Raw genomic sequence first — 23,382 nt, forward strand, 5'->3', positions numbered from 1 at the left:
TTTACAGATTAAGATTCACAGTCTACTTTCCTTTAAAGCCCATTTAAGGAGTATCTGCTGCATGTGCAAGTCTTTATGCTTTTTTTGAACACTGCATTTCCATTTCTTTTTTCCTTTGGTTGAACTGATCCTGTGTTGATACGAGCTCCTATAGCAGTAGAAGAGCCAGTCATGCGATATGTAAAGTTCAGCCATAGAGAGACGAAGAGGAAAGGAATGGTAAAAAAGGTTTTGCTAAATAATTTTGAATCATTTCTACATCTAACGAATACTTTGCACTTCTTGAAGACCAAAGAAATGTCACTATATTCATTCCCATCCTAATGTTTGTGAAGAAAATGCTAAACTTCACTCAAGAAATCAATTTTCCTTCTCTTCTTTCCCCCATGAATATAAATAAACTATCTGCCCACCTTAAACAGGAGATATCTGTTCTCTTAGGAAGGTATCTAGAAAAATGTTCAGTTCCAAATCTGATTTTTTTTTCTTTCTTTCTTTATTTTTTCCAATGGAAGATAAGCACCTTCAAAATTTAAGAAAAAATGCTTCAAACTCGTACTCTAAATGGGACATACTCATCCATTGTGTGGATGTGTGCAGGTAGCTACAAGATTCTGCTTCCTGGAAAACCGTCAGCAATGCTGCTGGACCTTGCAATTAGATCTGAAGAGTTCAGATTCCCAAGAGTTCTCAGATCACAGCTACCACAGCTATCCCTCTGGTAATTTGTTGTTGAGTGGAGGTGCTTTTTTATATAGCATCTTAATGCTGAAGCCTTCTCTAAGTATGAGAGCTATGTGCACACGTAATTCCTCTGCCTGAGACCTCCTAATCCTGTTTATCCCATCTGTTCAGAGAATCCTAATTATCTTCAACAGAGTGGGAAACATCCTGCCTTTATTTTTGCTGAACTTGGTCCATTATACTTTAAAGAATTCAAGATCTTCTGGCCAAAGATTACCAGCATTTACCTGGTTATTGAACCAGTAAGAATTGTCTTGGTATCTAGTGCTTGTTTGAATAGTAACTTCTCTATTCACATGCTGTCTACTACATGTAAAAATACATGAAGGAATTGGAACTTGGGTCTTTTTCAAATTAAATTTTTTGCACAAGGTAGGAGTTGCATCTGAAAATGGTGACATCTAATTTGTGCAGATTACACAGGTGGCATTCAGGCATTCTGGAATGCATGATTACATCACTAGATTATCCTCTCCTTGAAGTATTAATTCACGTACATTGTACATGCTAGGTACAACGCTAGGTAGCATTGGCTCATGATGTTCCTGCTAGGCTGTGATTTTTTATGAAGATTAAAAGAAAAAAATTGTGATGTAATCCTACACTAAGCCCTAAGAGGAACGGCAGGGAACTTGTTTTCTCATCCTCCATTAAAGCTTTGTGAAACAGCCTTTTCCTTTCCTTTCCTTTCCTTTCCTTTCCTTTCCTTTCCTTTCCTTTCCTTTCCTTTCCTTTCCTTTCCCTTCCCTTCCCTTCCCTTCCCTTTCCTTTTTTCTCAGTGCTTGTTATTGAGCTGCCATTATTCTACTTCACGGTACTAGATCTGTAGCAATGCTACTTAGAGAGTCCCTAGCAGTTATGAATTAGGAGTAAAAATCTAGTCATACACTGACAGTACATATTTTTAAGCAGGAATAGATAAGCGTTTTATATACAAACTTCTAAATTTACTTCCCCCAAAATGAGCTTTTACAACTTTAAACACACAGCTTTACTTCAATTTATGGTTTTATATTTCATATGATAGTCACTGGCGTGTATTGCATTGCCTAAAAGTGGTACTAAATTCTGAGATGCCAGCATATTTGGGGCAGTCTTAATTTTATTCATCAGTAGAATGAGAACAGAGAAATACACTTAAAAAAAGTGGGAGAATAATACTTTGCAAGGTCAAGAATCCAAGAAGGCAAAGGGAATTAGTTCATTATTCTTTCTTCTCAGCTCACAGTTTGCAATCTGGAAGAGTGAAAAGTCAGTCATTGAATATTGTGTCAACACATGTATCTCATATTTCATTACAACACTATCCTGCTGTTTTTACATTCTCAGAAGTGGACCTGCTAGGGAAACTTATCGTTATATGAAAATTAGACTGATTTAATAATAGTGGTTTGATTTCAAGGTGTTCTGTATAATTGGTTATCTTTTCTGTACATCTTTATGAAACTTCCTCTTGTTAGTGCTCAGTTTTCACTTGTAACTTTCTTTTTTGTTTGTTTGTTTCTTTCTGAATGCTTTTATTTTTTTTCTAAAAATAAACTGTTCTCAACACTCATATCTTAGCTTTTAGAATTAGAACACAGAGGAAGAACCCCTTGCATATACTGATAAATTACAGACTATTTAAAAATTCTGTTTATTCATAACTTTAACATAGAGAAGTAAAACTAAAGAGAAGTGACTTCTCAGCTCTTTTTTATTATTATGAGAGTGTTTATACCTTCAGTGGGAAAAGTTCTTCTCTCTCCTAAAATTTACCCAAGGATAAGGATTTGGGACCACTCTTAAAACTAAGCTGAAGGCTTCCCCATTGAGGCTAGTTGTGGCAGTTTATGATGCCCCTGGAAGCACTGTCAGAAAAAAAATATTTTGATCATTGATGGAATTAGGCCTTCAGGCAGCCACTGACATCAGTGACATCGTAGCCACTGGCATAGTAGACAAATAGAAGGAATTCAGGCCAATGCTAAAACTTAAAAGTAAAAGGTTAAAAAAAAAATCTCACCAAATATGCTTTTTGTTTGTTTGTTTTTTGGAAAATTCATACCCCATAAAGTATTTTTTATTTTCTTAAATCTGGTGGGCACAGGCAAACACTATCAACCAGAAATCCCAGTTTACACTCAAATTCTATCTGTAGTCATCACAGGCTATTCACTTTGCTCACAGTACTTAAAGTCTCATTTCCTAAAAGGGGCAGGTCAGGAGGTTATTTAATGAAGAGAATTTTGCATCTAAATCAATTGCCTCTGCAGTGACATATTGAGAGAAAATATATTGAGAGGTTATAGTGTATAGCAATAGCACAAGTTTTAAAGTGATTAGCAGTCCATGCAGTGCCTGGTGGCCCCTGGCTCATCATGTTACCCAAGATAGTGTTGATAGTATCCTCCCACTCCTTCTCTATGTGCTCCTGTTTCTCTCTAACACTGGAACCATCCCTTCAGTCTGTGTGGCAGTGGAGAGGGAGAGCTGTCTTCTCTACTCAGCAACACTTCTACTATTGTGAGGGGTTAGCTTCTTCATATGGTCCTGTCAGGACTGCAAGGCTTCAGGCCTGAAAAGCTACCAAAATGGAGTGTTCATCCTAGTCTTGACTCAGGCTATTGCTTCATATTAAAAGTTTTAAATAGAACTTCAACAAATAGTGAATAAATGGTGCAGTTGATACAATATTCTTTGAATAGCAGAGGCCTTACAGTTTGTGTCTTGAGAACATCAGCTAGCACGTAACCCGAAGTCTGTATCATTGACATCTTACACCTTTACTCCTTTTTTTCTCAGTCTTTTAATCTGCTGACGGCTGAATGCTCCTGTGTGGGCTTATATCTAGGAAGGTGTTTTCATTACTGAGAAGGAGAAGCAGGGGAATTCAAATACCTTCTTGAGAGTGTAACATGATCATAAGAAGAGTCATGGTTCTGTTACCTCTGTCCATTATTTGCATTAATTTAGACTCATTAATGATAAAAATCCCTTTCTCTTCTTCAGTTACTGGATGCCTAAAGCTGTCGACTTGTCCTGATACAAAGCGGAATTTCACTAAAACCCTTCTCAAAAGATCACTAGAAATGTGCCTAAGTCAACTTATTGTCATTAAATATTTAAGAAAAAGATTCATTTATAAAGCCATGAGTTGGCCACCATTTCATTTAATTAACATTGATTCTGAAAGCACAATATAAATTTTAGTGCTTTTTTTAATCACTCTTTCTTTATATTCCAGTTGCACTCATTCTAAAAGCTTATATGATTATAATCACCATGCTCAAAGTGAACAAATTTTTCCCATGCCTTCCATTCCTTAAATTGTTTTTAGATTTCCCAAGGGGCACACATTGTGTAAGATTATGATGATAAAGTTTTTAAGGCAATTATCTTTCTTTAGTTGAAAGCTGAAGTTAATGTTTTTGAAGGCTGCATTCCCAAGAACCCTGATAAAAACAGAAGCCATGATGCCCTCTTTTACATCTAAGTCAACCAACTGTCAGAAACAAAGCATAAAGGCAGCCCTGTCTTTGTGAACCTCAAGTCAATTTTTCACTTAATATATCTGGTTTTGGCCAACTATAAGATGTCTATAACAAAACACTAACAAACACTGTAATTTGCTGGGGTCAGCCAGGTCTGCAGCTTTGTGACTCTGAACTCTTAAAGTATGCTATCAGTTTTCAAAACCTTATTAGGTTTAACCCATTTTGGCGTCAGTGGCTTCTCGGAATCACCAATACACCTCTAATCAGAAAACCACAAAGAAACCAATCTGCTGCTATCAGAAACCTCAGAACAATTTTGTGTATTAATATTTCAGAAAGCATGTTGGAACACATGCTCCCTGCTGAGCATTACAACCAGGCAAGCTACAGGAACAGCAGAGACTGATCGTCAGTAAACCTGGCCAGAAAAACTTGCTGCTGTCTTGTCTGGCTGTGGGTTTGGTAACCAGAGAAGGAAAAATGAAATGGGTTATTTGGCTCATGATTAATAAATTCCCATTACTGTCAAGTGAGATGATACACATAAGCTGCATCTCTTACAGGAACAAAAATTATCTAAAACAGAATCTAAGCTCTAGAATTTTGCACCATTACCCCACTGCTGATATTACAGACCCCTTGTTTTTGCTTTCTCTTCCCATCTCTGGAGAAAAGAAATTCATGTAGTGTTTCTGACATTTTTCTCACACATAAATTTTGCATCCCCACTATGGATTAAGCCATTAATCTACGAATATTACCATGCAAGCCACAGGAAAGAAAAAGGAGAAAAAAATGAGAACATATTTTTTCAATGCTGAGAAACAAGCCATCTTGCATTCCTTCCATCCGTTTTTGTGTTCTTCTTAAGGCAGCCCTCCAGGCAGAGGATGGGAGGCAGGTCCAAGGAGAGATGGGAGAGAGTAGGGCTCACCCCTTAGTTTTGTGGTCCAAAGAAGAACTAAACCTGATGTAGTTATCTTAGAAATGATCCTTACCTTTTTTTCAGGGATGGTAAGTGGTTTTCATGCTGCTGAAACATCACCGTGAAAGGCAGGCCTTGCCCTTGTGATCACAGCAGTTATGGCAGCTGTGGTGTAGGCAGAGCATGGCCATCAGAAACATGGAGGGGATTGGTGGCTCCGGGATCTGCCCCTTCCCTTCAGCCACTTATACTGCAGTAATCTATATTCAAAAATTAAAAAAAAATACAGTAAGTATTTCAGTGCCTCTGTTGTATTTGGTGAAATACTCCGTGCTTCTGTGAAGCAATGAGACAAAGTACCAGCTGTTACTTGGCCCAGCTTTACCTTGATAGAAAATCAGCTCTCTAAAAGCTCTCAAACTAAAAAGTACATTTAAAAAATGGAATAAAAAAAAATACATGTTGGAGGGTACATCTTATGCTTTAGCATTTAGCACTCTGTCATCTACCATGCTTTTTTGCATGGTAGAAGTTAACTGTTATTTGTGTCTGTATATATGAAACCATGAAAACAGCATTAAATGTTTCTGCTCTTTTTGATTTCTTTCCCTCCAGGGCTACCTCTTTTCTCTCAGTCTTTATATATATATGTGTATTTTTTTTCTTTTAATTTCCTCTAAGTCACTGCTTAGTTCATGCTTTTGTTCTTTGAGACTCTAGTAAGTAAGCTATCAAAAGAAAATAACTGAGTTTTAGACAGAAGCATGCCTATTGGACTTCATAGGCTGTAGGATCATACAGATCAACCAAAACAGTAAAACTACAATTTCCATTAGAATCTCAAAATTTAGCTGTTTATACTGAGGGTTGGGCTGAGTCCATGGAATCTAAATTCAAGATGTCACCAGAAGTTGCTTAAGCATATAAAGCTCTGCTTTATTTATCTATATTCACGCCAATGCTATTTTAAAGAGCATTGCATTATCCTGGGCAAATAAAAAATGCATGTTACACTATAAGAGCAAAAATTGATAGTACTTTATAATCCTAAACCACCTGCTAGAGCAAGAGCAGTACTACCAAACAAAAAAACTAGATTTTTTTTTGACAAAACGTCTAGTTGTGTCTGAAAGACATTCTTCTGACTAGCAGCAACTTCCCCTATGCCTTCATATCCTGTTTTACCACTCACTGTCTTTGTGCAAAGATGGTGCATTATGCTTGCTCTTTTTCCTAATGTTATTATATCATACAAAATAGAAAAGTTTTAACAAGAGACAGTCTGCAGGAACAGTTTAAATTCTGAACTATTACCTAAAAGGTAGTAAGTTACCCTTCTCATCACAGACCTTATCCTGTCATTTGATAATTTGTACACATTCTGTATGCTCTCAAAGCACTAATCAATGACTTAGAGTTTATGTCAACCAGTTCTTTGCATATGCTAGAATGTCATCCACCAAAAACAAATGATTTGAAAACATTCTTACTGTTTAATTTAATTTATATCTTTCAGAGTGTTTTGAGAGTTTAATGAAGCTACAGAATCATAGAATCTATGGATAGATTCTGTAGAATCATAGAATCATTTGAGTTGGAAGGGTCATCTAGTCTAACTCCCCTGCAATGAATAGGGACATCTACAGTTAGATCAGGTTGCTCAGAGCCTAGTCCAGTCTGATCTTAAATGTCTCCTAGGATGGGGATTCCACCACAAGTCTGGGCAACCTATTCCAGTGCCTTACCATTCTTATTGCAAAAGAAGTTGTTCTTTATATCCAATCTAAATCTCCACCCATTCGATTTCAAACCATTTCCCCTTCTGCTATCACAACAGACCCTACTAAAGAGTCTGCCCCCTTCCTTCTTATAGCCCCCTCCCCTGATACTAAAAGAACAGTGGAAGACTTTGCACACCAGAAACCAGTGTGGAGACAGCACAAGGAGAACACAAACCTTGCAGGTCAGAATATGTAAGCAACATGTCCCTCTACCATGTGCATACATAGGTGAAATGATTGCCTTTGGTCCTAAGCAGAATTACTTTTGCTTATTTCTATGCTCAAAGACAAAAGAATGCAAAGAGTAAATCTCTGTACATGTAGCATACTTGTACCAAATTCAGTACTTATGCTGTCATTATTCAATGCTTATATTTATCCATTGAAAAAAGGAAGATATAAGAATTAAGGTTTTACAAATAATTTTGAAGGTAAGTGAAGAAGTTTTAATATTTATTCTATATTTAGCAATCCATTCAGAATCTAGTTTGACAACGGCTAAATGAGGAATCTTTTAGGCACTAGTTCATGGTGTCAAAATGCATAAGTAATAGAAAACTTCTGATAAAGAGTGGTGGCACTAGGGAGAGGAGGAGCAACTGTCTAACTAAGGTGATTTATTTATCTATCTATTTATTTATTTATTTTTAAGTATATGTGAACATGGAAGAGAAACAGCTTATCCGAAGTGATTTCCTACTTCTACCCTCAGAGTAAAGCCTGTTCTGGTAGAGAGAGAAATGTTTAGCAAAACATTTTTTAGATACATTTACTGAACAAAGATGAGATGTAACTTTCAGGAAATATGATGAGAAAGCTGAACAAAGGGAGCCTACTTTAATATTTAAGAGCTTGGAATTGTCTTTCTTATTTCTAATAGCACATATAAAATGTAAAATTGGATCTACTGGTGCCATCCTGATTAGTTAGAAAAGTAAGATACTGTAAAGGGAAAGAGAAAGTTAATCTTTAATTCCACAATTATTCCACAGCATTATGAAGATAGCCATCTTAATGTCAATCTGGTGAAAGAGATAAAGCTGTCTTACTGTACTGTGATCTTTGCTCTCTAGAGTGAGGCTGGGCTGGGTGTAGTGAACTATTGCTTTCACTGAACAAAGCTGAACCACCTTCTAATCTTTTATGCATAGATTTTCATGACAAGATTATGGAAATCCCCAGATCATCCAGTTGTCCAAGGCTGGATCACAGAGATTCTGAGTAGAACACAAGGAACATTACCAGCTATGATGATAATCACAAAACTCATTTCTTTTGTCAGTAATCCACATAAAAGCAAGTAAACTTTTTTTTTTTAACCTATCTAAGCATCCTTATCCCATTTTCTGTAGTGGGTGTGCAAGCGTGGATTAAAAGATGAGAGAAATGATGAAATGTGTAAAATCTCTGATACCTGTTTTCTGGACAAGGCTCTAAAGGTCAAATTAATATCTCGAGAGAATTCTTAGTCTATTTCTAATCTGATCAGTATCAATAAAATAATTGTTCTTATGACATAGACTGCTGGAGATGTGGCTGAGGAGAGGGCTCCAGGCAGCGTTCCACCCACCACTACTTCACAGTAATTTCATACTTGTATACACAGGAAATTATCCTGATTTGAAGGTAAGCTAGAAATTAAACCACTTTGTAAAATAGTCTTTAAGCAGACATTTTTTTGCCATGTAATAAAATACATTTTTATCAGTTAAGGAAAACATTCACATTACTTTTTTAAAGCTAGCTAGGAAAGACACAGTTTTATTGTACTTCCATATGAATTCAGGCAAAATCTTGTTTTGTTGAGTTAAAAGCCTAGGCAAACTTGTCTTGTTACGATGTGGTAAATTCCTTTTTCACAATCTTTTTTAACCCTGAACGGTCAGCATATTTAGATGATGCAGTCTGCATGGGGGAAGGCTCTCATTTTATTGCATAGGCCTCAGTCTTCTCTAAGAAACCTGATTCCTCCGTAATGGTTTCTCTTGCTTTGCTGCTGGCTTCATCTTCCTAGAAGCAGAGCAAGTAATACTCTCCCTCGTGTCAAAATTTCTAAGCCATGTTTTTTGATATGCATTTCAGTTTATTTAACTTTTTTTCCTGCTCTCTTCTCCCTTCAGTTTTACCTGGTATCCATTTGCTTCCCAAGATACTCTGGGAACACTGCTTTTAAAGAAAGTCAGACCCGTTTTTCCCTACTGATTAAATACCCCAGCAGCCTCATGAACATGCTTCCAGCAGTGGAAAACTGATGACAATCAGTGGAAATCTTGTAGAATTTTGCAGCATTGTCATTTCTTCAGTTACATTTCTGGAAGCCACATGCTTACCTTTCCAACTTTATATAGTGAATACAGAATGAGTTTGCATTTGATTACAAGAATTCTGAGGAACCAGTGCTGCTGCAGTAATGTTTTGCTATGGCTTTGTGCAATGCAATTACTAGTTAAAACACCAAACTTGTAGTTGTGTCTTCCGTTATTAGCGTCTTGTGCAGCTTACACAAGATGAACTGTAATCCATAGGAAAAAAAATGATATTCTGAAAAAGCACTTTGCATGTGTGGATTTTATGGATATACTCTTGATTGAATGTCAGAAGTATGTTGGTGTCTGGTTATAGGAACAGAAGTTGGGAGATTAAAGGATTAGTTAGCTGTAAACCTGCCTTTGTAGATTTATTGGAATTGAACGAACTGAAAAATAGGTAAGGGCATAGAGTTTTGGGTTCATAAAAATTTTAGTAGCTAATAATTTCATTTTGCATTTCTAGATTCTTATTATTGGTGTCAACAGGCACATCAAAAATCTCCATATATTTGGGAGCATGGAATTAATTATGTATACATACAAATATAAATAAGTAAATATGCCATGAGTTTGTTGCAAAAAATATGCTGACAGAAGCAGAATATCAGCTACTTTTTGTTGAGAATAAAAGATCTGTGGGTAAAAGCCTGTCCTTTTATTGAACTCATTTGTAAAGGTGGCATTTTTTTTTTTTTCTCTCATTTAAAACTAAAAGGAAAGAAGCTATTGTTTTGGTGTAATGCATTCAAAAAAAAAAAAATCTTTTTTTTTTTTTTTTTAATGAAATGAGTTTATTTAATATAAGGTTTAGTTCCAATAATTGCCTTTTACACAGTCTGCAAGTCAGGATTTCATACAGATATCTAACATATAACTTCTGTAAAGATGAGATATTTTCATACCTTTAATAAGTAAAAGCAATTTCAGGTAATAGAGAGGCATTGTTGGTTATTTTGTTTGTGTTTTTTTTTTTTTTTTTTTTTTCTCCAGAGTTTTCTACAAGCTGTCAAGAAGATTATTTTGGGTGTTTGAAATAACAGTAGGAGGCTAGAATTGAGAAAAGTTTTTAAGCCATCTTCTTATATTAAGCCTAAAGCGTTTGTCTGAATGGTTTTTGATCCTCAATCAAAGGTAATCATTTTCAAGTTTCCAAATCATGTGTCAATACGTAGAGGCAGATTGGAACTTCAAAAAAGTTTGAGACAGTAAGCATACATCTCTAAATATTCAAGCTAACACTAGAAGTTAGAATGAACCTCTCCTGTCATTTTTTTTTTCAAATTCCTCCCTATTCTGCCCCTTCTTCCCATTTATTCTTATTTATTTTTGTATAACTGTAAAACCTTCTGAAAGTATATACATTAAGACTTTTATTTTGTAATTTTACTGTGTGAAATAGTTCCTTTATGATGATTTCACTATGTGATGCATTTACAGTGTGTTATTTTACTGCAAAACAGAATACTGTGTTAAATTTAATTTGCACTTGCGGCGCATATGATGTGACTGTACGGCATCTGCTAGCGTGCTTTTCAACATTAATTACATGACCAAAACTTTTTTCTGATTGGAAAATGTTTTCAATTGGATATGCTGTTCAAGAGCACTTGGAAACAAACACAAAAACAATCCCACAACAAACCCTCAAAAACAACAAAACAAAAGTTTCTTTCTAGATACTTCTTTGTTAGTGTAATTTCTTTTAGTTGCACAAAAGCCACAGCCAGCTGTTATTATTTTTAAACTGATTTTTCCTGTTGAAAAATTCTTGCTCCAGAACAGTAGCTTTATGCTTTGTTGAGGCTTCCTGCAATCTGTTGACTTTCATTCACTTCAGGAGAAATAGAGTTGTGTGCAATACTCCAACAAAATTGTTCAGTATTATTCAGTATAACCTTAAAACATAATGTAACTAAATTTAGTAGCTGGAAAAAGTCTGAATAATTGCTAATGGTATCCCGTCAGAGTGAATCAGAAACTCAATACCAGACAGCAGTAAGTGTTACTCATTTTTAACATTGCCAGCAGAAATAGCAGAATAAATGGGAAGGTGCAGTACTGTGAGTTATCCACTTAATTGGCACCTCGTAAAGCTGACCTTTACATTTCAAAAGTATAATGTATATCTTCTGTACAGATCAAGAAGAGAAATAATGAAATTGACAGACTGGGCTCCTCATTGTAAAAAATTTATGATCCATTTTACATTGACAAATAATTTCTGGAGATTCTGGAGATCATCCAAAATCCGTTTTTGCATTTGTAGACAAACGGCTGGCACTTGAATGATCAGCTATTTAAAGTCACAGTTTAAAGCAGAGTGCTCTACCTCTTCCAAATGAAATTTCATGTTTGAAAAGGAGTTTAAAGTTCAGCTATATGTGCAGTATCTGGAAATATAATTTAACCTTCTAAAAGAAACAAATTTGCATATTATCCATTTACATGTGCATCATGTGCATCTCGTGATGGTAAGTGTCATAAAATTGGTCAACTTGATTAAATGTATTTATAACTACACAATAATGTACACAGTCACATGTGCATTCTTTAATGTTTTACCTTAGGAAAGCTAGTTGTAAAATGCTGCCATGACATACTGAAGAGTACTTGATGTGTTTATCAAAATCGTATACCAGATCTTGTTTTATAATTCATAAATATTGGGGTGAAATTTTGCTCTACGCATATTTGGAAGTTTTCTGCATGTGTTTTTTAGAAGTATGTTCCAAATGCTAGTCTGTTGTATTATGCCATTTATTATTTCATGACTTAATAATTACAACAGATTTTTGTAGGTGTACTGGCTACTGAAATGAAAAGTAGAATCTTTTTCAATACATTTAAATAAATACCAAGAAAGCATTAGCTGTGTTTAATCTCATTCTCAGTATTACACAAAATTGAACCAATGCTTTATTACGCTCTGATGGTAATATACAAAATAGTACCTAAAGCAGGAGGAGGTATAATTCACAGAATTTCAGTGTTCTTAAGAATAATAGAGGTAAAGCTTAAGAGAATTAATTGCAACCCAGATTGTAGAGCACTTTGGATTATCTCTCCTGATCATTTGATTGAAAAAATTTCCTACACATGCTTTCTTATTACAAGATCAGAATAATTACAGTCAAGTAAATGCCTCAAAAAATGTGTTTCTACTGAATGAAATAATATGTTAAATTGCCCTTGTCCATGCTAATACTTTCTTTTTGCTTTCCATAGCTAGCTTAATGAATTGCTTAGTAGGAAGAATGTTTGCAGAAACCCTAAACGGTTTTCTGTAATTGTTTTTGAAGTTAGCAGTCTCAAAAAACAGCAATCACTCAAGATATATCATAATAAAAAATTGCTTGGGCAGTCATATTATAGATCACAGTGTATGCCTAGTCCTAATTAAAGACATAATTAAAAATCTCTGGACAGTACTTGAAATGATTTGATAAATATTATTCAAATATGCTAACTAAAACTGCCACCACACATCAAATAGGGCAAAACGGGTTAGAGGTGAATGCTGTATCCATACGTAGACAATTTAATAGAACATTTCCTTAATCAGTTTTCCGAATAAAAAAGTAATTGGTAGTCATGTTCGTCTGGGATTATGCAATGACGCTAGATTTTCTTTTGAAGCTTGGAGGAAAATTACAGCTCTGTAGTGCTGTAATTACAGGCATGTAGTGGGCATCACCATCTCATCTAGATGTGAGGCAGTCATGCTTTGAGCAGAGGACAGAACCAAGTGGCATCCATAAGGACTTCACCACCAAAAATATGCTCTGATTTTATCGTTACCACCTCCCACTCCCATAAAGCAAAACACTATTTGTGATTTTACATTGTTCTTTTTTTCCTTGGTTATTGTCACATTCACTCAACTCCAGAATTAATATTCTTACTTGACTGGTCTGCTGGTGGGACTTGATGAAACAGTTGAGCTACGTTAGGCTTTGTGAAAACCATTTGTTTTAACCACAGTGATTATTTTCTCTTAGTTTTAGTTGTTAAACAGCACTCTGGTTAGAGTAGTGAGTGATATACACTGAAAGGAGTAGTCATAATTTTAACTGAAGGTATCTAATGTAATTGCTGAAGTCAGGATTTCCTCTGTAGCTTATAGTCCTTCAACAGTCTCAGGACTGCCTGTGTTGGAAGCAGGGCTCATAGACCTTGGCAGTCTGAAACTCCCTCAGATACATTGCAGTCTTAGAAAATACAATAACTTGGGGTGGTAGTTGAGCTATCTGCAAATAAGATAAGCTGTGCCAATATATCTTTTCCAAAAAAATGTATCAGTTAGCTGGTAATGCAAAAAAAAAATATACTGTAGACAGAATGTCCTATTTAGGCATAATTCTATATAGCACACTGTTTTACAGGCAGTTAATCTCAAAGACCTTATCTACACCAGAATAGTATTGCTTCCAAATTGTAATGTGCTGACACAAGAACCTGTTTAATTTGTTAGCTAGTGTGAGTTAGCTAAGAGTTGCATGGGGAAGAGGTGAGAGCTGTCATTCCTGGTGTCCCTGGTGAAGAAGGGGGGAGATGGACATGCAACACAAGGCAGCAGCTTTTAAATCCCTTTCCTTAAACAGAAAACTATCTGGCTATACATTCAAAATTCTTTAAATAAAGAGGAATCTGCAATAGGGTAAGGAAAGCTAATAAATTTTAGCTGTCAATGTTCAAAGCAATAAATGTGTGCAACTTTGCCACAATGAAGTGAAAAAATAAGCAGGATAATTTTTGTTGTTGCATTGTATGGATGAGTCACTAGGCTAAAAAAAAAAAAACTAATAATGAAGTAAGAACTTCAAGGTTTCACTAAGAGGTGTTACAATTATAGATCTTAAAACTTAATTAGTGAAATAGAGAAAAATCATAGAATCATATCATAGAATCATAGAATGGCCTGGGTTGAAAAGGACCACAATGATCATCGAGTTTCAACCCCCCTGCTATGTGCAGGGTCACCAGCCACCAGACCAGGCTGCCCAGAGCCACATCCAGCCTGCCCTTGAATGCCTCCGGGGATGGGGCATCCACAACCTCCTTGGGCAACCTGTTCCAGTGTGTCACCACCCTCTGTATGAAAAACTTCTTCCTAATGTCCTATAGATAAAGGTGATGATACTCTTAAGAAATCTTCCTTGACATTTTTTACAGTAGATCTTGATATTAAAGAGGACTTGTTTTAACAAGATGATATGCAGCCTGCTTAATCTCTTATTAATATGAATAAGAACTCATATGAAAAAAGAGTTACTAGATTTCTTATAAACTCATATCTTATGTACACCTTTTCACAATGGATACAAAACAGTGTTAGATCATAATTATCTCCTTGTGTGAAGCAGTGCTCTCGTTTTATTATTTACACTTTGCCTGGGTGTAAATTACAGTCAGTCCCAAAATGTTATCTCAGGAGTAGATTACAAGAAGAAAGCTTGAGAATGAGGTCAGAAAAATAGTAAACTCTTAATTCATAATTTGAGTAGCAATGTTCTGCTTTTGTTGAAAGCCATGGCTGTTGTTTTTTTTTTCCTCCCTTGACAGTGAGGAAAAAAAATGAAAGAGAGAAGCTTGCTTGAACTGCCTGAATGGGATTATAAGCAAAAAAAGAAAGGGTTATTCATAGTTTCTTAGACTGTGTCTGGTACAGTCATTTGACTTCACAGCTATGTCCCAGATGTGCTTTATAATTATTCTTGCTTCACATTCTGTATATGGAGGTACACGAGTGCTCCACTGGCAACACTATTGGAAGCTGTAGTGAATTTGCATATGCCATAGGAGGTAACATGTTAGTCTCTCTGAATACATCAAGCAGATCACACATGCTGAAGACAAAGCTGGTGCTTAATTACTTATCACCTTTTATTTTTCACTTCACCCAGGCGCTGTTATAGTTCCCCCATTGCTAGAGAAATGCTTAAGGGCAGACTGTAATTAATTAATTAAATAAATAAATAAAATAAAAATGCTATCTTAGGTTCATACTTCAGTTTTGCCTTTCCTCCCCCCCTCTCTTTCTCACATAACGCTATGAAAAATAATCATCTTTATTACTGTAAGCACTTTGTTCTTTATTTTCATTTTGCATTTTGCATCTTGATTTTTTATTATAAAAGCCTCTATTTTTTTTTTTTTTTAAGAGACTTCACAGCTAAAAGCTGTTATTGAAGGTCTGTACCAAATTTTGCAATTTGCCCAATGGTGCAGCTTGGTTGTGGATATAATTTTTTGTTTGGATGATCTTTGCAGTAGAAGAAACTCTAATGCACAAGAAATATCACGGAGTTTAGCAACATGTTCATAAAGAGCATGAGCAGTTCTAGTTCTGTGAATAAGACATAAGAGGAAGCTATTCTAGTTTTTGGGGAGTTAGTTGCAACGAAGGAGATCAGCAGTTAAGAAGAAAATGACTGTGAAACACTATATTCAGAGAAAAAAATTGAATAAGGTAGAACTTTGGCAGTTAAAATAATAATTAAAAAAAAAAACCAGATCTGTGAAGATACAAAGTTGGTACATTAAGAATTTCATGAGGAAACTATCTTGTTGAGAGTTCAGGAAAGCAGGTTTGCTGGATGGCAATTTTGGAAAGGAAACATACTGAAGGCACAGTAATGTTCTGTTCTGATATTGAGATGGAGATCAAGATGCTAATTATGCATTTACCAGAGCCTTTCATTGACCTGAAAATTGAAATATAATTAGACAAGGACATGAAAGGAGATATTTCTAGGAATAGATGTAAAACAATGACATAAGCACATGTGAACAAGTTAAGGAATTATGAGGACTCTAGAAATATTCTGAAATTACATTTGAAAATAGGGAAAGACAATGGAAAGTATGTCTCTATTGCCTAACTAACTGAATGAAAAAGTATTGGGTGAAATAAACGAGCCAGAAATGTTTAACACCTTTGCATTCACATTTAAATTACTGGTAAATGTGCACTCAATGCAATCACTATTAACTATTAAGACAATAAAAATAAGAATAGGAAACAAGTAGGTCTGGAGTAAAACAAGTTTATGAGAGTAAATTAACTGCACATCTAAATCAGGATAAACTGATGAATGTACAGCTAGCTCTGGACTCGTTGAATATTTTTGAATACTTAGCACTTTAAAATGATCATTGCATCCGTAGGGCTCTAGATGAATGAAGGTAATATTGCACATCTACACAAGCAGAGGAAGGAAGATTAAAATTTTGAACAAGTCACACTAATGTTGATAACAAGGAAACTTTTAACTTGACAGTTTAAAAGCTTCCAAAAATAAGAAGAAACAAACCAAACTATTCTGCCAAAAACATTATGTTAGAGTACTCTAATTTATTTCTTGACATTACATTGGCTTTAATGGGCCTATTAGAGAGAAAAAGTTACAAACTACTGTAACTACAGTATAGCATTCTTATAAGCAAAAATGGGAAATAGTATCTATATTGAAGTTAAATGCACAGTGATAGAAAATTGTATTCCTATAGTAGTTCCTACCAGATAAATAGCTGAAAATATTAAACAGAACATAACAAGGGGAGCTTTTACTGTTGTTTTATTTTTCCCCTTAACTTGCAATGGTTACAGATCAGATAAAGTATTACAAAAAAATTTGACAAGAACTTCCCTGATTTTTGTTAACTGAAGCAAAATGTGAGACTTATAAATGAAAATAATGTTCAACCATAGAGATCAAGATAAAATATTACCTCCATACATTTCTGTTCTAATACAAATATATATTTTTTCTCTAGGTTTTATTATTTATTTATTTATTTATGCAATAAGTCACTTCCTTCTACTTTCCTTTACTGTAAAGTAAAACAAAGTTATTGTTTTTTTTTTTTTTATTAAATTTCATTTGATTTTCTCAGGTAAGGGAAATACTTCAATTAGATTACGTGCTAGTAAAAAGTGAGAAAGTTGTTCAGACTACTTTTTTGGACCTTCTCTCTGAGTTTGCAGTTGTTTATATGTGATCCATATTTAAATTTCAATGCATAGAGAATCTGAGTTTTCTGCTGGAGTCCTGAGATTAGCAGAGAATCCATCTCTGCTTTCACTGTGCAATTATCCTAGAATAGATGAGAAAACTTACGTCACACGTTGGTAGTCCAGCAGATACTTGAAATAATCTTTATGTTGTAAGCTCTAGTAGCCTTGGCATGCTGCTGGTGCAAGAATTATCCTCTCTATCTGAAATTACTTACCTGGAGCCTTAAAATTCTAAAGTTTGCTGAAGCTACCATTTAGTATTAGTAAGTTAGGATTACAGGCATCTTGAGAAATTGCATCAAGCATCAGAGAACACTTTTCATCAGCTGTCTCTGAAAGCATATGTTGCTTTGATCCCTGTACTTCCACTGCAGTAACTCCAGCTCTTGCTTTATTCCCTTTGAAGTTTATTGTTCTGGAATGCTTCCAGCAGAGTAACTATCCCTTTTCAGCCAGGAGTCCCAGCATGTCTTTGTGTCCCTTAATTAAAAGAGCATATCTGCTGTCTGGTTAACAAGTACACACATTCACGTTGGTCAGTCACCATTTCAGTCAGAAGACACAGATAAGTATGGATGCCATGTTTGCCCTCTCGTGTTGGAAACATTTAACATGGGCATGTTTTCTGTTTCCATTTTTCAGATTACTACCAATATTTTTTTCAACAGAACTTGCAGAAACTTCATCTTTTTGATACCTCCACCATTCTCTCAAACTGGACTAAAATTGGCTAATAAACTGTGACTTATTGAGGAAAATAAGTACAGAGTACAATTCCAAGAAAGTTTCTGGAAACTGGTTTTAAAACTATAGCAAGCATCAGTCTTGCTCCCCAATTTTAAAAGTGGAAGTAGAAAACCAAGAGAAGTAGCATAAGTTCAGGCGATGTTTTGCAAGTCCACAGCTAAAACTCTATCAGAAATAGGACCTGGAGCCATGTGGAAATGTGTGTCCCATAAACAGACTGTACAAAGATTTGTAGTGGGTAAATACTTGTGTTTTCTGGTCATAGACTGTCTGTGCTTGAGGAGCTGTCAGTACAGCACAAGAAGCAGAAAAGTCTTTGAGTCAATGTAAACACTTCTCAGCAACAACTGAAAACACTGGTGTGTTATTAACATTATTTTTATCCTAAATTCAAAACACAGTACCACATCAGCTTGATGATCTTTGTATTGTCCCTTCTAACTGAAATATTTAATTTCACTATGAAGAAAAATAAGTTTATCCAGGTCAAAACCAGACCAAATTGTTGGTTTAAATATCTCCTGCATGTGCCATAAGCATGAGCTATTTAATTAGTTAATAAGGCTCTGTCAACCTCCCCAATATTTTGGTGAGTTATGTATTAAAAAATATATTATTACAGAGGTATCATGGATTAAAATTTACATAGGCACTGGAAGATAGTGATAAAATACAAAGTATTTTGCCAATTACCTGTTTAAGTGTTCCATATCTAAGTTAACTTTTATTACATTTCCATGGGGATTGTATGTATTTGTTACCACTGTCCAAGATTCTTTTTTCTTCTACTGCTGAAGTTACAACTTTTAAGTCCCATCTTCTGAACTGCAGAGTTTTATACCTTACTCAGAAGAGTGGCTTGTTTAATGCCTGACTAGTCTTAAAAGAAACCTTGTCAGGAAATCTGGAGAATATTTTTTCGGTGACTGTTGAGTTGTCATCTGTTTACAGCAGTTCACATTTAAATAATCTAATGAAACATTTCAGAGGAATCTGGATTATATTTAGGTGTGATGGAATTTATCTAAAATAATAACTTTAAACTATGTGCCAGATATCACATGTGATGAAAAAAATGTGCATCCCAGGATACAGCAGAACTTTAAGATACTTAGAAACCTCTTTAAATATTTCCAGGATAGATTGTCTTGATCTTGAATATTTAATTCATTACTTTTTTAAAACAGACATCGGTACTCTTCTTTACACATTAGCAGCATAAGCATTAATATCCATTGAACACTGATAGATGCAGCTGTCACACATCCAAGCACGTTAACAACTAAGCAGGCAATGTTTTATGAAGGTAATATGTCACAAAACACTTTTTGTCAGCCTGAATAATGTTCAATATGGGAATAATACATTTCTATGTATTTCTAACCTTTGTCAGAATACAAATAGAATTAAGAGAAACATTACTGTCTGTCTTTGGAAACCTGACATGTTGGTTGGTAAGCCCTCATTTTGGGGTGACAGCAGGTCTGAGGTTCTGATTGATCTCCTGAGTGACATGACTTGATGTTTACTGTAATCACTTAACTTAATAGCCACTTTCAAACATTAGCTCCTGATAGAAAGAATGCTATTGCTAATAAATCTGCTTTTAAAGTTGAACCTTTTGCTATTGTTTCATCAATTAAAATGAAAATGCTTTGAAGTTGCACACTTGTAAGTATTTTCTGTATGAATATAACCTATAATATAATTGCCAGTATTCATATGTAGGAGACTAAGTATGATATTGAGAAGCGTAGGGCAGTCAGGCAGTAATGATTTTTAAAGTTGGAAAATACTTGACTGAGTCTCTAATTCAAAAAAAATTGAGCATACTTTGGTAATTGATTCATTGACAAGTAATACTTAACCAGTGAAAGGACAAGTAAACAAATCATTCAACATATTAGAGTCATCCATAATAGTTCAGTACCTTCTTTCCACCTAGCTTTTCCTTGGAACATGCTTTTTCTCACATTTACTTTATTTTCAAGTCTGCTAATTTTATTCAGGTAACAGAAACATCTGTTGCTGTGTACAGTATGCGGTAAATGTGTAGCTGTATGTTTTTCTTTAAGATGGATATATGTCCATTTGTATTTGCAATGAGTGTCATGGTTTTATAATTTTTGGTTGTCAGTATTTCACATCAAAACATCATGTAGTGCACTGGGAGTTAAAGAGTTAATGCTCCAGGTCTGGGTACCTGTCCTGGAAGATAGGAACTACTACATTCCCCAGAAGACTGTTCGCTGTTCTGTTATCATTTTTGCTCAGGGGGGAACAGATATAAGGCCCTGGTAGGGCACCCCACACTACCTGTCACTCAGTATTCTCTGGTTTTGAGGAGGGCTTCCTCAGAATATTATAAATACAGATACTGAGTGAAATAAGTAAAATAATGAACAGTACATTCAGGGAGATTAACAATGTGAACAGATGAGCATTGAAAAAATGTATAAAGGATTCAAAGGAGAGACTGGAAACCTGCTTAAAAATCACAAGTTCTGTAGAATTAGCAGCTCCCTCTGGAAAGAATTCTAAAAGAGAAAAAGGAATCATTTTTTTTCCCCTTACAGAAGCAAGATAGCAGGGCTCAAAGTTTACAAATATACCAGAATATTGGCAGTCCGCCTGGATTTTCAAGGTCAAGTTTTCAGTGTGCACATACAAAAGAGATAAAACTCTCCTAATGAAGCTAATGAAGCTCTCCAAGAGCAGAGAGAGGGATTCATTCTAAAAGCTAAGGCAGTTTCTGCCCATATTCTCCACTAAGAATGTCAATGTTTTACGGGCTGGTTCAGCCGGGTTCCATGACTAGTGGGACGGAGGGTTTTTGCAAATATGCACCTCCAAAAAAGAGAAACAGGAGACCCTAAATAATTAAAAACAGTGGCAACGATCTGAGGAGAAACAGACTACTTTACTAAAGAAGTTATCAGAATGCAAGATAACACACTATAATACAACATAATTAGAATTAAAGCTAATAAATCAAATATAATGAGAGAGGGTGTCTGAAAGGTGGAAAGGCCTCACCATAACACTGAGGTGAGATGCGCAGTCGGGTCGAGCAGCAGGGAGGAAAGCCGAAAAAGGGAAAAGAGAATGTCAGGTGACCTATCAAGGCCTTATATGTGTTCCCCCTGAGCAGAAATGATAATAGAACAGCGAAAAGTCTTCTGGAGAATGTAGTAGTTCATCTCTTCCAGGACATGTACCCAGACCTGGAGCAATAACTCTTTAACTCCCAGTGCACTACATGATGCTGTGATGTGGAATACCAATAACCAGAAATTGTAAAACCATGACAATGAGTGACAGTACTTCCTAGTTTGCAAATCAAGTGCGTACTCAATCAACCTGAAAAAAATGCTAATCTATACTACTTCTCTGACTCTAATATAGTACGAGTACTTTAGAGTTTTATGAGAAGACAAATAATAGAATAATTCGTATTTACAAACTGAAATATTCCTTGTAAACTAACAAATTGTTTTAATATCTACTCATTTTTAGCAGTATAATTAGCAGTTCTCTTGTAGTTTTCTGATCTACACTTCTGTATAGCTGAGCCAAAGAATTCTTTTGAATGGTAAACCTACAGCTATGATTTTCCAGATTTCAAGCCTGCCTCGCTTTTTCACACTCATTTATAGCTATGCAGTGCATAACAGAAGATGATGACAGTGCCATCTACTAGGATAAGAACACATTAGTAAAAGTATTCATTGAGATTTAGTTTAGAATACAATACGGGAAATGTGGCTCACCCTTTCCAAAGGCCCATGAAGCCTCAAGAAGGGTACATCTTCCAAACAAAGATGCTGCTCCCTTGGCTGTTAACCATTAAATGAGGGTGAGGGAGATGGTCACAGGGTGCATTGCTGCACCTGAACTCCATGGGTTAGCCACACCATCTCACATGGTGCTCAGTCACTGCTTCAAGCCATAACCTACCAATTCCTATATAGTAGCTTTCTTATAAATAATTAAGGAGCATGAGTAGAATTTAAATCTATTTACCTGCCCTGATCTCCATGCTACCCAAAAGCTGGAAAGTGGATCAACTTGACTGTATTCACCAGAAGAAAAAGCACAGTGAAAAAGCATAGTGAGCAAAGATAAATATCATTTATTTCCTTTGATGAAATGGCAGCCCTAAATGTCTTGCTCTGTCCCTGAGGAGCTTCATGTAAACACTGAACAAGAAAGGAAACAGAGTGTAGTGGTGGAAAAACTTACTCATGAGAATCCTCTGGGCAGATGAGCAATTGTCCAACATCACCCTCTGAGACCTCCTATGGAGGAGAGACCAGAGTCACTACACTGATATTTGGCCATCCTTGCCAGTATCTGCAAATGAATCAACAAAACTTAATGGTTCATGTTAACAAAGGTTGCTGACAAATCTAGAATAATCAGTGTGGAAACTCGACCTCTGTATTTTGCCAAGAAGAGATCATAGACCAATTAAGCCAGTTCAATCTTTGTACCTTACCTAGGCTGAAAGCCAGATTGAAAAGGGTCATGGAAGTCAAAGAAGCCAGATGGTGTAACAGCTGTCAAACATAAACTTCTCAGTCACCTTCTTCACTACAGCAGTTTAGACACATGGTGGCAACTGATAAAATTACCAATGCAAAGCTCACATCTCTAATGCAAGTGTCTAGCCAATTATTAGAAGAATGCTGGCATTTTGCTATTCTGTGTACCGATGGGAAAAATAAAATTGATAATGCTTCTGACTATTTGATTTTATATATGAAGAATAATTTAATCTTGCCTCATTTTACTACAGCTATAACAATTAAAATAACCAAAATTCTTGGAATTTAGCCATAGATTTCTTAGCACTAATTTTTTTTTTTTTTTTTTTTTTTTTTCCCTATCGATACTACAATCTTGAGTTAGAAACCTGCATTTTTCTTTCAGATCCAGATAATTTTTCAATTTGGAGAATTCCTGCTAGATGCTGTTTTAATTTTAGCAGTTCAGCTGGACAAAACAAATTCATATCTCCTTCTCTAACAGTAGAAAACAATCGTATTAATCATATCAGTCATATATATTACTATTTTGATGAATTCATTTGTCCATAAAATTATATTTGAGAAATAGTTTAAAAATGCTTATTCATCGCCAGTTTTTAAAACACAGAAATGCACACAGTTACTCTAATTTCTTATTCTCTGACAGTGAAAAGTGAACTTCTTAAAAACAGGCTCTGATAAAAGTATATTTCTTCTGACAGCCACTGTGATAAATAGTGAAGAATTAGATGAAATTGGAATGGCTGTGTTCCAGGTTGTCTCATCCCACGGCAGTTTAAGGAGTTCTGGTCTGGAAATGTCTATGTACTGTAGGTAAATAAAGCTAGATTGCT

At 35.4% G+C, this 23,382-nt stretch overlaps 2 long non-coding RNA genes across 5 annotated transcripts in view; one reads left to right on the plus strand and one right to left on the minus strand.

Moving 5' to 3' along the window:
• Nucleotides 1–23,382, plus strand: part of LOC112532419 — an 87,843-nt gene that overhangs the window by 6,238 nt on the left and 58,223 nt on the right. Inside the window, exon 2 of one of the 4 annotated variants that reach the window (XR_006939234.1) lies at nucleotides 8,447–8,552. The exons of 2 other annotated variants lie outside the window; for them this stretch is intronic. This is a non-coding gene — a long non-coding RNA (uncharacterized LOC112532419). Of the gene's footprint in view, nucleotides 1–8,446; nucleotides 8,553–10,079; nucleotides 10,367–23,382 lie in introns of those variants that run through there. One more of the 4 variants, XR_005859650.1, reaches the window with a different exon arrangement.
• LOC101750538 lies at nucleotides 1,829–22,356 on the minus strand. The gene is made up of 3 exons (XR_005859652.2): nucleotides 22,242–22,356; nucleotides 5,219–5,405; nucleotides 1,829–1,980 (listed from the first exon to the last, which is right to left on the minus strand). It is a non-coding gene; the product is annotated as an uncharacterized LOC101750538 (long non-coding RNA).

The sequence above is a fragment of the Gallus gallus genome, chromosome 4 (genome assembly GCF_016699485.2).
Source record: "Gallus gallus isolate bGalGal1 chromosome 4, bGalGal1.mat.broiler.GRCg7b, whole genome shotgun sequence".
NCBI classification, from domain to species: domain Eukaryota; kingdom Metazoa; phylum Chordata; class Aves; order Galliformes; family Phasianidae; genus Gallus; species Gallus gallus.